The sequence below is a fragment of the Cynocephalus volans genome, chromosome 4 (genome assembly GCF_027409185.1).
Source record: "Cynocephalus volans isolate mCynVol1 chromosome 4, mCynVol1.pri, whole genome shotgun sequence".
In the NCBI taxonomy this organism is placed as follows: Eukaryota; Metazoa; Chordata; class Mammalia; order Dermoptera; family Cynocephalidae; genus Cynocephalus; species Cynocephalus volans.
In genome coordinates this window covers 51,190,071-51,204,055 of record NC_084463.1, presented here as the reverse complement: position 1 = coordinate 51,204,055, position 13,985 = coordinate 51,190,071, and positions in this window count along the sequence as shown.

The following is a 13,985-nucleotide window of genomic DNA, read 5'->3' as shown; positions in this document are numbered from 1 at the left end:
ATCCAGTTATTGACAAGCTAGAAGTGGAATTATTAAATTCCCTGCCTTAGGACACCCTAATTATGAACTCCCTTTCTTGCTTTTTGTGCATGAAAAGGAAGGAAGCAACTCAGGAATCTCAACTCAAAGGCATGGAGCTCAGCATTGCCCCACAGGATGCTATAGCCAAGGGTTGGACCTTGCCTTTGTGTATCCTCTTAACTGGTGGCCTCAGCTGTAGTATTTAAAAGTTATTAGAACATCCACCACCCAAAAATAAAACTACCATGAGAGGATAAGCTGGACACAGGACACGATAGTTGACATTAGGTCACCCCCCAGCTGCAAGAAAACCTCTACATGACCCAACCCAATGGCGCTTCCCTCGTTAGGCTCTTATCTATCTCTGAAAGATCCAAGATCCAAGTAAAAACAAGATCCTTAATTTTTAAAGATCTGAGTATTCCACTTTCCAGTATGCCTGCCTTTTACATGTATAAGAATTAAGCCCTGGAAGCTGAAGATACTTGTAAAAATGGCAAAATCTTCTAAAAATATTACGATTACAGGGGCCATTGTGTGGAATGTTCCAGATGATCAAGACCATTCACCTAAGAAGTAAGTGCACTTGAATACCAAGCCTCGAATTAGATAGGGGGAGTGGGATTCTTATTTTAATTGGCATTTAGAAACCTCAAAGACAACAAGATTCTAAGATAGTCTTTTCTATAAAAAAGATTCATTGTGAAAATTTAATGAGAAGCTAAAAATGCAAGCTATCCCCCATACCAAGGATGTAAAACCCACATGCTCCTACTGCCCTTCTCTAACCTGTTGCCTGAATATTGTCTGTTCACTCTGTCTGAATTGCATTTTTTCTCTGAAGAAACAGTTCAACTGTTTCCTTATAAGGTAAAGCCACCTATCTAACTAAAGAGGTTTCCAAAACATGCCTTTCTGGCATTCAGGCAGTTATTTTGCACAGGATTCTGAACATTCTTCTAGGCTCATCTCTGTACTTCTTTGTAAAATCCTGTACTTAATTCCTATGATTTGTGTGTGTGTGTGTGTGTGTGTGTGTGTGTGTGTGTGTGTGTGTGTGTGTGTGTGTGTGTGTGTGTGTGTGTGTCTATTTTGAACTCTCCTCTGTGTCTCACATAACTGACACACTCAGTCCTGGCTCTCCTCCCAGTCAGGGGTCTCCAAGAGTGTGGCTATCTTGAGAAGCACATTAGGGCGAGGCCCAGAGTTTCCAGTCACTCTTCAGAGAGAGACCTCAAGACCAAATTAGTGGAAAGTGCAAGAAATCCAGTTTTATCAAAAATAAAGTTTTGTCCACCCAGGTGAGGTTTGGAGATGTCCATAGCTTCTCTGAAAAGTCCCCTCATATTTCTATTTAATAGGCCTTTGGTAATAGGCACCATGCCCCAAACTCCTTCTTGGAAAAACTTGCATTCTTTGTCTGTGCCTTTCAGATGTAAATTTCCTATCCTGTCTTCTCTATTACTTGATGGTTATCTTTTAGAACTCTAAACTTCAGGGAGATTACTGTCATCAAGGAAAAAAAAAAACTGCTTAGAAACTGGTCAAATGAAAAATCTTAAAAGCCTTCCACAAAAAGTATTAATAGAAATCTTTAGCCATCTGAGCAGGTCACATTAACATTTCTCATTTACCAGGTCCAGCTGGTGAGCCTTGTGATTGGATTTGGCATGGAGCTAAAAGTTTCAGACTGAGAGCTGTAAGATCTCAGATGTACATTGTTGCCTGGGTTTGCTGATCAGACAGGTTTGTGTTATCTCTGCTAGATGTTTAATGGCAGAAAACTGTAAATCCAACCGAAGAGTAGAATGCATGGTAAAATTAAATTGCTGTTGTTTAATGCATGTCAGATGTAAGGGGGAAGAAAGGAGAAAAACATGTTTAGCTTTTATTTTCTTTGCTTCTGTGTTTGATACTTGCCTGATTTGTAAGCAAGAAAAAACTTAAGATAGCGACTGATGTCAGAAAATTCTCATGAACAGTTCAAGCATAATTGTTAAGATTAAGTGAATTAAGCAAAATATAAGTAGGATGATTTTTGTTTTTTATTTATGTGTTTGTTTATTTATTTATTTATTTTTTTGTGGCTGGCCGGTGCTGGGGTCCTGACCCATGACTTTGGTGTTACAAGGCTGCACTGTAACCAACTGAGCTATCTGGCCCAGCCCTAGATGAGTTTTTAAATAGTACTTATGTTTTATAATATATGAGGAATCTTCACAAAGTTCATGGAAAGTGCATATTATGAAAAATTCTGTGCATGGATTACAAAATGTTTTTGCAGCAAATAACCTTGTACTAACTTGTTACAACATGTCTGAACAGGATCTAGCTTGAGGCACTAAGAAGGATGACATCCATTTGAAAAGAGCCTCTATCAGAGCAACATGAATTCTGCTAAAATTGAAGCACGAACAAACATCAAATTTATGGTGAAGCTTGGGTGGAAGAATGGTGACATCACTGATGCTTTACAAAAAGCGTATGGGGACAATGCCCCAAAGAAATCAGCAGTTTACAAATGGATAACTTGCTTTAAGAAGGGACAAGATGATGTTGAAGACGAAGCCTGCAGTGGCAGACCGTCCGCGTCAATGTGTGAGGAAAAAAATTAATTGTTTTACTCTGATTGAAGATGACCAACAATTAACAGCAGAAACAGTAGCCAACACCATAGACATCTCAATTGGTTCAGCTTGCATAATTCTGACTGAATAATTTAACTCAAGCAAACTTTCTGCGTGACGGGTGCCAAAACTGTTGTGCTAGATCAGCTGCAGACAAGAGCAGAGCTTTCAGTGGAAATTTTAAACAAGTGGGATCAAGATCCTGAAGGATTTCTTGGAAGAATTGTCACAGTAGGTGAAACATGGCTTTACCAGTACAGTCCTGCAGACGAAGCACAATCAAAACCATGGCTACCAAGAGGTGGCAGTGGTCCAATCAAAGCCATCGTGGACTGGTTATGAGCAAAGCTCATGGAAACAGTTTGGGGATGCTTAAGGAAATTTTCTTATTGACTTTCTGGAGAGCCAAAGAGTGATAATACCTGCTTGTTATCAGAGAGTTTTTGAGAAAGTTATCCAAAGTTTTATCAGAAAAACACCTGGGAAATCTTCACCAAAGAGTCCTTCTCCCACATGATAATGGTCCTGCTCATTCCTCTCAGCAAACAAGGGCAATTTTCTGAGCGTTTCAATGGGAAATCATTAGACATCCACCTTATAGTCCTGATTTGGCTCCTTCTGACTTCTTTTTGTTACCTAATCTTTTTTTTTTTTTTTTTTTTTTTTGGCAGCTGGCCAGCATGAGGTTGTTTCCTAATTTTAAGAAATCTTTAAAGGGTACCCATTATTCTTCAGCTATTAATGTAAAAATGACTGCATTAACATGGTTAAATTCCCAGTACCCTCAGTTCTTTAGAGACAGACAAACAGCTGCTATTATTGCTTGCAAAAGTGGCTTCAACTTGATGGGGCTTTTGTTGAGAAAGTTTGTGTTTTTCATGTTATCTTTTAATTTCATTTATCCATGAGTTTTTTGAAAGCCCCTTGTATGTCTAAAAATAATTTCAAAAATCTTTTGGTAGCTTGAAATTATGGAGTGAAATCAAGTAATAGTGCTCATGAAATGTCTGGGTCATTTCCCAGTAGGGTAAAGTACTGAAACATTAGTTACTAAGCATAACTAAGTTTTTATACTTTGGCATCTTGTTTTTATATACTGTAGAGAAGCTAAATATGTTTAGGTCCATTAAATAAACATGAAAAATTGTTTCTAGAAATTGTAAAATGGTGAATGCTGATATGAGTTTACAATGCTTGTTAATTTTTACTAGAAATTAAGGTTATTTAAGAGAATATATATAATTAGTATTTGTAATTAAACTACTAGAGATGAAACAACTGTTTGCAAGGAAAATAAGATGTGTTTGATAAGGAAAGTTATGAAGGACACATTTTTCTTTTAAACAAAAAGGTTAAAAAGGTATGTGGAAATCTTATCTTTTGTGATCAGAGCTGTCAGAGTAGATGGAATTATTTGAAAAGATTTACTAAAATTATCTTTGGTGTTAATAGTACACTGATGTGAAAGTAGAATTTGGTCTTGTCAGTTAAAATGACAAAGTTTTCTTGGATTATTGGTCTGAAAATATGAAGAGTTTTTCTTCTTTCCTTTTAAATAATTGGCATAAGAAACAAACATTTTGTGTTTTATCAAGATAATTTCTTGTGTTTTTGCTGTCTTTTATTATGTCTTTGGCTACTTAGAAAAATGTCTTGGTTACTTAAAAATATTATGTCTTTGGTTACTTAAAAAAATTCTCAATATTAAAAAGCTAAGTTTAGGGCCAGCCTGTGGCTCACTTGGGAGCTGATAACGACAAGTTACCAGTTATAGTGCTGATAACACCAAGGCCATGGATTTGGATCCCTGTATAGGGATGGCTGGTTTGCTCACTTGGGAGAGTGTCTACCTGCTGACAACACCAAGTCAAGGGTTAAGATACCCTTACCAGTCATCTTAAAAACAAACAAACAAACAAAAAAAACAAAGTTTTTGTTGACAACTATGGAATCTTCTGTATTTGCCTTTTGAAGTCTTTTATCACCTTGGTTAAATGACTTATTTCACAGTGACCTGTGATCCTATTTTGATCAAGTATTTTAAACTTTTTGACATATTTGACAAACTTCTCAAAATCTAATTCTAAATTAAGTTTTTTGTCCTTGAACTAACTTTGGGATATTTCACAGGGTCCCTGGAACATCCAAAAGAGAGATGTAAACCAATTTGGCTTATTTTCTATTTTGAATTATATGGGGAAAATTGTCAAATAAAAATTATGCTAAACCTTCTCTGAGCTGTATTTGTATGGGTATGTTACAAATGTGTGTTCCAAAAGTTGTATAAAATACCTAAAAATCTGATAGGTCATCAACCAAAATTTTGGTTAAGTTGTGTGCCACAGAAATAACCAAATTTTCTTGTCAGCTGCATCATTGTTGAAAGGACGAGTCTGAGTCAACACCAGTTGACGATCCACCGGAGAGAGCTCGTTTATTAGGCAGCACACACACATATATATACACACATGGCTTTAAGGGAAAGCTGATTGGCTTAAAATACAATCCCTACTTAGCATACCGCATGGGGCTTGGGGTGGGTGTGGCCGAGAAGGATCAGGGTGTGATCCCTTGGGGCATTTGGGTTCTTACATTCCTCAGTGTGATCCCTTGGGGCATTTGGGTTCTTAAAATTGTTATAACGAATTCTCATCAGTTCTTCATCCATGGCCATTTAAGTCTTGTTCACAGTCAATTCCTTTATTTTGAAGTGTTTCTGCAAGTTTTTTACAAGCAACTGTAACCCTAAAGTGTTGTGTCTTCAAGGAGATTCATGGAAAGGATGGAAAAGACTCTGACAAGTACAAGTTTCTGATAACTTTAAGATCATAGCACTGGACTGGGGAAAAATTTCTAGAACTCCGGTGGAAAAACTATTCATAAAATTGCTAACCCAACATCAAATGGAAGAAAAATTATACATAAGACTGAACTGATGAAAAATTATAGAGTTTTGTGGCTTTTAAAATTTGAAATATAGCTGGATCTTTTAATCTTTTGGTATCTCAGTTTAGGAAGATACAGAAGCTTCAAAGCTATCTGCAGCGTATAGCAACTAGGTAAGGTATAACTTTGTGAACAGAACTTTAAACATTTGCCTTTTCCCCTACCTAATCCCTGCAGAATTTGAAAAAGTATTCATACACACTCTTATTTTTCTAACAATATAGTTATTTGCATAAGTTCAATAAGAACCTGCTGTCTTTATAACAGGATACAATTGGAAATATTGATTATATTACCAAAGCTTTGACTGGGATGTCATATTTGAGAATGTACATAGAATGAATTTATAGTTGTAACAGGTGAAGTCTGAAATCTGCCTTGTTTTGGCTTCCTAGGTTGGGAGGGTTTTAAGAGTTCATTTTGAGGTTCCTTATCAAAAGTTCCAGCAAAGCAAACCTAAAAAGTGCCTCTGTGGTCAATTGCTATTCTTGCTGCACTTATGTAAATAATCAGACCAAGTTTAATGAAGCTAATCTTATTTTTGCAGACAAGTTAGTCTTACTCTGATCATCTTTGGTGGAGATGGTGTGACTGTAGAGAGAAAAATTATGTTTCAGAAGAAAAACTATAGTACGCCTGTTATTAGATTGTAGCTTTGTTCACTGTTTTGAGTTTTTGTTATCTACCTGTAGGCTGTATTGGATATTGAATTCTAGGTTCTTCCAAGATCTGTCTATAACTCTTCAACCAAGAGTAAGACCTGCTCTGTTCCTAAATGTTATACTTTCCTCTGTGTAACTGAGACGGAGAAAAGAGAAAGAAAGAATTCACTCAAAGTACCAGCAATGAGGCCTGGAGGGAATGCCACCCATAAGGGGAGCAGCCCCAATCCAAAATCAGCCGTTCTTTTTATTGACAAAACTAGGAAGTTTCACAGGAAAAATCAGTTGATTCAGTGTCGGGTCCGCCACCGGCCAACCCGAACAGCCCTAGCCTCTTTCCTTTTGGTGGGCGAGCAAATGGCCCGGATTCCTCTTTCCCTCTTGTCCCCTTTGGAAGGGGACGGGGGAAGAGAGCAGTGAAGAGAGGTGAGCACACCGCCGGCCCCAACCAGCCCGGTTAAAGGACACTCAGACGCGGCGGGGATTCTGTCGAGCAGTTCGGTTTATTAGCACACAAGCACTTTTAAAGGCAAATGGGGAAGGGAGGTTTTTTACATAATCCAATCAGCTTAAAGGTCAAGGGCATGTTTCCTGTCTCAAGGCCTAGCTATTGCAACTGCGCAGTGTTCACGAGCGTGGAAGCGTGTATTTGGCCAATAAGGGCTAAGGCAAGGTTCCCGCAGACACCCCCACCCTACTTCCTCCCGGCGCCGGCGCCGTCTTAGGCTGCCACGTTAATACACCCTTGTGGGCCCATAATGGCGCCACTTGTAATGTCACTTAAGGTGGCGTTAGTTTTTAAGGCCCGACATCTCCCCCTTTCTGTTTTAATAAGGCAGCTGGAGGTGGCTAACCTTCCCAGCCTCGCCTCCATTCCCTCTGGTGGCTGTGCCTGTCTTAGGTTGTTTCCCTCTGGAAATCTTACCCGTCATTGACTATCCAGCCAAGCAGGGGCGGGGTGGAGCCTTAGAGATTGGCGTTGGTTTTTTAAAGGGCCATATTGACCCAAGGGCTGTCGGGGCTTTCATTATGGGCAACCTCCTCTACCACCTGGGTGAGCATTACGAAAGAAGTGGTGTTGCGAAGGGACACAACCTGGCGAATGGCGTAAGGCCCCAAGATGATTAAGACAATGAGGACAGCAGGGTGGTGAGCCATGGGGAACCTGAAAGCCAGCTTTGGAACCAATTACTGTTGGCTTCTCGCTCTTTTTTGCACTTTTCTAGCCCTTCTCTAAGCTTAGCTAGGGAATCTTTGACCACTCCAGAGTGGTCAGCGTAGAAGCAACACACTTCTTTGAGGGCAGCACATAATCCTCCTTGCTGTAAGAACAACAGGTCTAGTCCGCGTCGATTCTGTAAAACAACTTCAAAACTGATGTTAGCAAATTTTTTTTAAATGTGATACAGACACCTCCAAGCGGCCAAGATCTATGTCCAGTGCCTCCCTAAGGGAAGCTACCTGTTGACGTGCCAAGGCTATTCCGGCGGTCCCAGTACCCGCTCCAATAACTCCCAAGAGGGAGCTGATGGCCACCGCAGCTGCCCCTGTGGCCTGCTTGTTTCGGGTCTGCTTATTTCAGGTTTGAGATTTTCCACAGTGCTGCAAAAGGGTTTGTTGGCACCTATGCAGGAACCTTTGCCAAGGACCTGCAGGAAGGTGAGTCCAGGGTTGGTGGCATTGGGCAACGCTACTGCTTGATTTATCTCTGTCTGCACATGGCACTCTTCTTTAAAGAAGGCACAGAACTCGATAAACAAGTTTGGGGGGAGGACAGTGTTACAGAGCATTTTCCAATCTTGGGTCGTGCAGGGTTGGTGCACTAAGCCCTGGAGGATGGTTTCTGCCCATGGGGAATTGGGCCCATCCTCTGCGACAGCCTTTTTCAGCTCTTTAAGGTCATGAGCTTCCCAAGGGTACCAAGCGGCCGGCCTATTTCCACCAGGGTTTTGTCAAATTTGGACCTACAGTCCTTTTTCCAATGTAATCCTTTTTTACATCGGGGGCAAGGTGTGGTAGGGGGTTGTTTGCCTTTAGCCTTGGGACATTGGCTTTTAAAATGACCTTGTCTTCGGCAACCAAAACATTGTGCCTTGAAGGGTGGGGAAGTATTGTTTCCGGAGGGGATCAGGGCGGTAAATGCCTTGAAGGCTTCGGTTAAGTTTTGTGTCTGAGCCTGCAAGGTTGAGGATAAAGTCCTGGCCTCGGCAACAGCCTTTTTTAGTTCTTTTACAACATTGACCGGATAGGCCTGAGGGGCCACTTCCCCCCACGGGCTGCGGACGGCTGAGGGTTCCCAGCGAGCCATGACAGGGAAAACCTGCGGCTCTGCTGGGGATGTTTTTAAAGGGGGGCTAGCCTCCTCCACTTCTTCAGGTGCCGCTCTCTCTCCTTCAGCTAAACTTTGGCGGGGTGAGTATGCCGGGAGAGGAGGGTACAGGGTAGGGGCATAGGTATCACTCAATGGCTCAGGGCCTTGCATTGGCAGCTTTGTTTCCTCTTTTCTCTCCTCATCGAACTGCGCCCAATCCCTTTCTTCCCCTTCCTGATGCTTGGGACGGAAGCAAAGCTTTAGGGCAGAGATGGTTGGGTAGAACCCTAAGAGGGGGCGTCTAGCCCGTGACTAATCTCGTTCTTTCTGGCCAGGGTCTGAACCCGGTCCCAAGTCTCATACGAGAACAAGTTGGACGAAGGTGCCCAAGGGGCCACCTTCACCACATGATGCCAGGCATTGGTGGCCGTGGAGTCAGATATTTCTAGGCCTCTGCTTTTTAACATGTACTTTAGAGCCTCGCAGGCTGTCTCATCACTCTTTCCACACACACCTCCCATGTTGCCCTGTGAGGAAGGGACAAAGGGAGCAACAGGGCAGAGAACTGCAGGGACTTCCCCCTGTTATGGTACTCACCCTGACACGCAGGCGGGTTACTTCACGGCGACTACCGCGGTTGCGGGGGCCACTCCGCTGGTTGATCACCCTTTGTTGACCTTCTTTCAGGACTGAGCAGCCAGGGGCCTCATTCGCTCACCTTTCACCCATGAGTTTTAACAAACGACTGACACGGGGCACCACTGTGTCGGGTCCACCGCCAGCCGACCCGAACAGCCCTAGCCTCGTTCCTTTTGGTGGGCAAGCGAATGGCCTGGATTCCTCTTTCCTTCCAGTCCCCTTTGGAAGGAGACGGGGAAGAGAGCCGTGAAGAGAGGTGAGCACAGCCGCCGGCCCCAACCAGCCCGGTTAAAGGACACTCAGACGCGGCGGGGGTTCTGTCGAGCAGTTCCGTTTATTATCACACAAGCACTTGCTTTTATAGGCAAATGGGGAAGGGAGGTTTTTTACATAATCCTATCAGCTTAAAGGTCAAGGGCATGCATCCTGTCTCAGTGCCTAGCTATTGCAACCATGCAGTGTTCACAAGCACAGAAGCATGTATTTGGCCAATAAGGGCTAAGGCAAGGTTCCTGCAGACACCCCCACCCTACTTCCTCCCGGCACCATCTTAGGCTGCCACATTAATACGCCCTTGTGGGCCTATAATGGTGCCACTTGTAATGTCACTTAAGGTGGTGTTAGTTTTTAAGGCCTGAAAATTCAGTCATCAAAGAAGGACATAAGGACATGGGCAATGTTACAAAAGTTGTCTATGGCTAAGTATAGCTTAACAATGGAAACTAGTAACATCAATAAAATAAATTGACATTCCAAAGTACAATTAGCAAAGAGCTAAATTGGTCAAACTGGCTCATTATCTAATGTATGACCTCTCCTTAAGCAAAAGTTACATTCTTATGATGAAATCTAAATGCAGTTATCTCTAGTTTCCCCCAACAGACAGCTTGCCCCTAGCAAACATTTTTTCCACCACTTTCCCTTCAGCAATTCTTAAAATCTCTTAACAGGATTGGTATGACAACCACCTGTCATTTCTAAAACCATTAAAGTATACAATCCCATACCTAAACAGTGATTAAGAGTTGATTAGATGGGCTTTGGCCACGCTATCTGTGGGCTGTGACCCCCTCTCCAAGGGCTTTTGCCCCATACATGCATTTACCTAAAAACCCTATTCTAAAATCAAATGAGAATCAAGATTTCTAACCCACTACACCTGAAGCTCTACAAGCTGCAGCTGGATAGTATTAGGTCGTATGAGAACCCTACCCCCAGGCACTACCAACCAACAGGCTGAGCTTATAGCAGCTACAAGAGCCTGTATTTTAGCCCAAGGTAAATCCCTCATGCTTTACACTGACTCCAAATATGTTTTCCACATCCTGTTGTCCCATGCTGCTGTGTGGAGGGAACGGGGACTACTCACCACAAAAGGAAACTCAATCACTAATTCATCCCTTATCACCAAACTGGTAGAGGCCTCTCGTCTGCCCATCCGGCTAGGGGTAGTTCACTGCAAGTCTCATCAGAAAGACAACTCCCCTATCACACAGGGCAATTCCAGGGCTGACGCGGCTGCACGAACAGCGGCCATGAATCCCGAACATAAACCTGCTCACCTTTCAGCCGCCCTCACTGACATGCCCCCCGCGGACAACACGGCCCTGTTCCAGCTTCCACATGCTCTCTTCCACATTAGCCCCCAAACTTTAACAATCTTTTAAAATTTCCCTTACTTGTAAAGTCTGCCAGCGCTCTAACCCCAACACTCCTTTAAAACCTAAACCTTTCCCCTCCCACCAGGCCAGAGGTCACACACCTGCAGCTGATTGGCAGGTGGATGTCACTAACATGCCACCTGTACGACGCACCAGATATCTCCTAGTGTTCGTAGACACCTTCTCTGGACGGGTAGAGGCCTTCCCCACATCTAATAAAAGGGCTATTACAGTGGCGTCCATCCTTCTCTCTCAGATTATCCCTAGGTTTGGAATGCCCACTTCATTACAGTCAGACAATGGTCCTGAGTTTATCTCTCAGATTACCCAGAAAGTTTCCCAAGCTCTCTCTTTTCAGTGGCACTTACACTGTCCCTATCGTCCCCAGGCTTCCAGAAAGGTAGAGAGATCCAACAGAACTCTTAAAAATATTTTACCAAATTATCCTTAGAACTACACCTGGACTGGGTTCAGCTACTCCCGTTGGCCTTACTCAGGATAAGGTCTCTTCCAAAAAACCCTCTCTGTTGTCTCCTTTTGAAGTAATGTACGGGCGTCCCCTCTTACCTCCAGGGTTCACTCCCTCCCAGGGTCCAATACCGCCAGACCTCAGTTTACCTCTCCTTTTCCATCTCCGCTCTGAACTTTGGAAATTTCAAGATTGGCTTCTTCCTGACCCTGCTTCCTCTCAAAACGTCTTGCCTCTCCACCCTGGACAACTAGTATATTTACAACTCCCCAGAAGACAAAGGACCTCTCACGCCCAAGTGGGAGGGCCCCCACCCAGTGATTCTTTGCACCCCTACAGCCGCCAAACTCCCTTTACCTGGTAACCATTTTACTCCCTGGATTCACATTTCTAGATAAAAACCAGACACCCGGAACCTCGTCCCCACCGGCATCCAGGATATCTCAGAAGAGTCCCGAGGCTCCCCTTCATCTACTCCTGCTCCCTCTTATTCTTGTACTCCAAACCCATCTAATCCCCTGAAATTGCGATTTTCCCGCATTCCTGCCCTTCCTCTCCTCAACCACAAGGATGCTCCCTTTTAGTAATCTTAACACTTTCTATATCCTCCTCCTCTTTCTCTTTATACTTCTTCAAAGTTCCTCTTCTTCTCCGTCTTACGTATGGAGATTTAAGGTGAGAGAGTCATACACACACACACACAAAACACCAAAGTCACCCATTTGGCCGCTACTGTGGACTGTTCCATCAAAGGTTGCTCCGAGGCTGTCACTATCACTCTTTCCAATTCCAAGTTAGTTAAACAAGCCAACCGCCCTTACCTTTGCTTCCTCTTTGATCATTCCCGCAATTACGGCCGCTGGTGGCCTGACACCTATGGCGGCTGTCCGTATTGGTCATGTAAGATCCACTGGGGGTTAGGGTATATGGGACAGCCTACTGGTAGGAGACTTTTTCAGTGTGACGGCAAATGACAGTGTTCTTTAACCATTCAGGACCCATGGGAGAGCCGATGGGCTACCAGGGTCCTTGCTTCTGTTTACTGTAATGGCTGTGCTTCACACCCCTGCGGAACTTTTGAAATATCCCGTGAGTATGTTCCTCTTCACGACCCTATATCTTTTGTCTCTACAGACATAAAACATCATGAACAGAACCTCATATCCTCTTTAGAAAATGCCCCTTCCCTTCATGCCCGGGGCCCCCCTATATATACTTGGTTACAGATCATCTCCGATACCCTGTCATTTTTAAACCAGACTGTTCCATCCATTTCCCCCAGAAATTGCTTTTTGTGCACCTCCTTGGCTCGCCCCCTGCTTGCCGCTGTCCCAGTCAACAACACCGACTCACTCCTTCGTCCAAACCCTTCCCAGGCCCCACTGCCCTCTTCACCCCTACCCAATGTTCCTTTGTGGGAGCCTGAGGATGGCAACCACACCCTCCTCCCTAGAACATGCCTTTGTGGCCCCACTATTTCCAAATCTTTCAATGACCCCTTTTGCCAATACAGTCTGAACCTCACAAATACCACTCATGCATCGCCTGGAACCTTTTTTTGGTGCAATGGAACCCTTATCACCACTTTCCTCCCCAACATAACTTCTTGCCTTCTCGTAACTGTTGTTCCCCAGCTCACCCTATACACCAGCTCAGAAATGTTTCACCTTCTTAATCCCCCAGACCGACAGGAAAGAGCAGCTTTCCTCCCTATCTTGGTTGGTATGTCTTTAACCATCTCCGTCGCCAGTGCCGGCCTCTCGGGAGGAGCCCTGGGTCGCTCTCTGTGGGCTGTCGAAGACATTAAATCCAAGTTAGAAAGGGCCCTCACATCCACGGCAGAATCTCTAACCTCCCTACAAAACCAAATAACTTCTTTGGCCCAAGTGACCCTCCAGAACAGGAGAGCCCTTGATCTGCTCACAGCGGGAAAAGGTGGCACCTGCCTCTTCCTAAGAGAAGAATGTTATTATATTAACCAATCGGGTGTGGTAGAAAATAACATCATTAAACTCACTGAACTAGCTACCAGCCTGCATGCCCCACCCGACTCCAGCCCATTCTCCTCTCTAATGTCCAACCCTCTCCTAACCTGGGTTTGGCCCATCCTCGGCCCCCTCTCTGTAATCCTTCTGGTATGCCTTTTTTTACCTTGTATACTCAAGATTTTACAAACCCAAGTGGGCAAAATTTCTAACGAGACTTTTAACCAGCTTTTACTTAGAAACTGCCAGCTTGGGCCGGCCCGTGGCTCACTCGGTAGAGTGCGGTGCTGATAACACCAAGGCCCCGGGTTCGGATCCCATATACGGATGGCCAGTTCGCTCACTGGCTGAGCGTGGTGCTGACAACACCAAGTCGAGGGTTAAGATCCCCTTACCGGTCATCTTTTTAAAAAAAAAAAAAAGAAACTGCCAGCTCCCAGCTACTGATGAACCCTCTGCCTCTTCTCAGAAACTCCTCACCACATGCTGATGAAACATACAGGACGCGATAGATTGCCATCCTAGATGCCCTTTCCTCCGACGCCTGGCTACTACACCCGCTTTTTACACATCAGGAGTGGACTCAACAGATTATCGACTTATGGCTGCAGGGAACTTTCATCCATTTCACCCCCCAGGAGGTTCTTTTATATTCCACCATATT